This window comes from Rutidosis leptorrhynchoides, chromosome 6, assembly GCF_046630445.1.
Source record: "Rutidosis leptorrhynchoides isolate AG116_Rl617_1_P2 chromosome 6, CSIRO_AGI_Rlap_v1, whole genome shotgun sequence".
Taxonomy (NCBI): Eukaryota; Viridiplantae; Streptophyta; class Magnoliopsida; order Asterales; family Asteraceae; genus Rutidosis; species Rutidosis leptorrhynchoides.
This window is the reverse complement of record NC_092338.1, coordinates 45650377-45653188: the sequence shown is the minus strand read 5'-3', so window position 1 is coordinate 45653188 and position 2812 is coordinate 45650377. Positions and strand designations below refer to the sequence as shown.

At 30.9% G+C, this 2812-nt stretch overlaps 1 non-coding gene across 1 annotated transcript; it reads right to left on the bottom strand.

The window, feature by feature from the left end:
- Window positions 1-2037: 2037 nt before the first annotated feature.
- LOC139856280 (small nucleolar RNA R71) lies at window positions 2038-2144 on the bottom strand. Its single transcript, XR_011761773.1, has one exon. It is a non-coding gene; the product is annotated as a small nucleolar RNA R71 (small nucleolar RNA).
- Window positions 2145-2812: the final 668 nt, after the last annotated feature.

The following is a 2812-nucleotide window of genomic DNA, read 5'->3' as shown; positions in this document are numbered from 1 at the left end:
GTATTTAATAGTATTTTGGTAGTAAAATTAATCACTATTTCGTATACACCTCGCATAACATCAAGTATTTTTGGTGCCGCTGCCGGGGACGCTAAAGCAAAACACTATATTTTTGTAAACTATATTTTTGTAAAAATATATTATTTCTTATTTCGTAAAAATATTTTGTATTTATAATAAGTGTTAAAAATAATATATATATATATATATATATATATATATATATATATATATATATATATATATATATATATATTTTAAGACTTTATTTATAAAATTAAAAAGTACTTTTATTTTTAAGATTTTAAGATTTTAAGATATAAGCAAATTATATATTATATAAATATTCTATAAATATTTTCTTTATTAAAATCAAAAATCAAATAAAAATATAAATTGGGCCGAGCCTGTTAGGATTTGTTGAGCCATGCGATCGCATGACCCGGACGACCAAACCTCATGCGGTCGCATGAGATGGTCTGACAGGCACAATACCTCTGACTCATTTATTGTAGGTAGGGTTTTTAATTTATTATTATTATTATTTAGGGTTTAAGTTTATTAATTAGTTTTTAATTCTAGTTTTTATATTTAAATTGTAATATTAAGTTTATATATTATTTTAATTAAATAAAATTAATACTTTTATAAATTAATAATATAAAAATAATATCTTTATAAAAATTTGCATTTTTATTATTTTAGTTATAATTTGTATTTTTATCGTTTATTTTGTAATATTTATCGTTCGCTATATAGTTTTAAGTTTAGTATTTTGCAGTAGTTATTTTATAATTCTAGATTTTTAGACTTTGCCGTAAAATCCCTTAAGTGTTTTTTCTTTAGAATAAGATTTAGGCGCTTTAGAATTTTGCGACCCAGTTTAAGATTTTAGTACCTTTTTAAGTTATTGCCGTTTTGGATATAGAATTCCTTTTAAGCTTTAATACCTTTAGACGCAAGTTTTAATTTTTAGTTTTTAGACTTTTAAGTTTCGACGTTTTTCTTTCTTATTTTTATTTTTCGACGTTTTTCGACGCGCTTCTTTTTCTTTCTCATTTCTACGCTCTAGTTTTTAGGACATAGAATTTTCTTTATCTTCTTTAAACTTCGACAAAAATTTATTTTAAGTGGTTAAATTGATAGACATCCAAAATTTTCTGATTCGTAGTAATAGTTGGATTTGTTAGTGGCTAGTTGTGGGCTTCCGATTTAAAGGGTCCTGGAAATCTGCTATATCTATTGGCTATTCGAAACGTGGGCAAAATAAGAAAAGTCTATTAATTTGATAACTTATATAATTTTTATCTTTATAACTAATAGGATATTCAGTGAATGCACCGAGCAAAACGTTCACCACCTTTCATACGTTCACCACCTGTAACTCGATCAAGACATCTAGCCAATATTGCCGCTGTTGATTTTTATTTAGAATTATCATCTAGTCGAACAAGTTCTCCAACTCAAATTTCCGATAATCCATTTTTTTTAACCCGACTTCACAATTGAGAACCCGGAGGATATTCAAGGATAATTCAGAGATCCTAAACCACTAATCATTCCTCCGGAATCATAAATTACTCATCCAGAGATTGTCAAGGAAGAAACCATTAAATCAGAATCCTCTAGTGATTTGTATTCAACAAATTCAATTATGGAAGTAACGGAACCTCTAAGTATGGAAAACCGAATAAGAGCCACACACACGGGCTAAGGACACGCCTTCTTAAGCCAGACATTAATGCACCAGATTATGAAATCAAAGGACAAATCCTACACATGGTAACTAATCAATGCCAATATAGTGGTACGCCAAAAGAAGATCCAAACGAACATCTTCGAACCTTTAATAGGATTTGTACTCTATTCAAAATCAGAGAAGTTGAGGATGAACAGATCTATCTCATGTTATTTCCTTGGACTTTAAAGGGATAAGCCAAAGATTGGTTAGAATCGTTACCTGAAGGGGCGATTGATACATGTGATGTTTTAGTTGAAAAATTTCTTAAACAATTCTTTCCGGCATCTAAAGCTGTGAGACTTCAAGGAGAAATTGTTACGTTCATGCAAAAACCAAATGAAATATTATATGAGGCGTGGACAAGATTCAGAAAGTTGTTGAGAGGATGTCCTCAGCACGGTTTAGATACTTATCAAATAGTACAAATATTCTACCAAGGTGTCGACGTCGCTACACGAAAAGATATCGACACAGCAGCTGGTGGTTCCATTATGAAGAAAACCGCAACTGAAGCTCACAAAATCATTGATAATACAGCCTCCCACTCACATGAGTGGCATCAGGAAAAAGATATCTTTCGTTCATCTAAAGCGGCTAGAGCCAATTCTAGACATGACTTTGATTCCGTTTCTGCAAAAATAGATGCTTTCGAGAGACGAATGGAAAAGATGACTAAAGATATTCATGCGATACGAATCAATTATGAGCAATGCGGTGGACCACACTTAACGAAAGATTGTCACATTGAGCAAACCATGGAACAACGAGAGAATGTTTCCTATATGAACCAAAGGCCGGAAAATAATTATCAAAATAATTATCAACCGCCAAGGCCAAACTTTAATCGAAATCAAAACATTCTTTACAATCCAAATGGACCCAACAATAAATCGTATAACCAACAAGGTCCGAATAACCAACCAACTCAAAACAACACTTTCAATCAACAAAGACCTGGCTTATATAAACCACCACAATAAACCGAAGAGAAAAAGTCAAATCTGGAAGAAATGGTACAAAAGCTAGTTGAATCTCAAACACAATTTATTACATCTCAAACCCAAACAAATG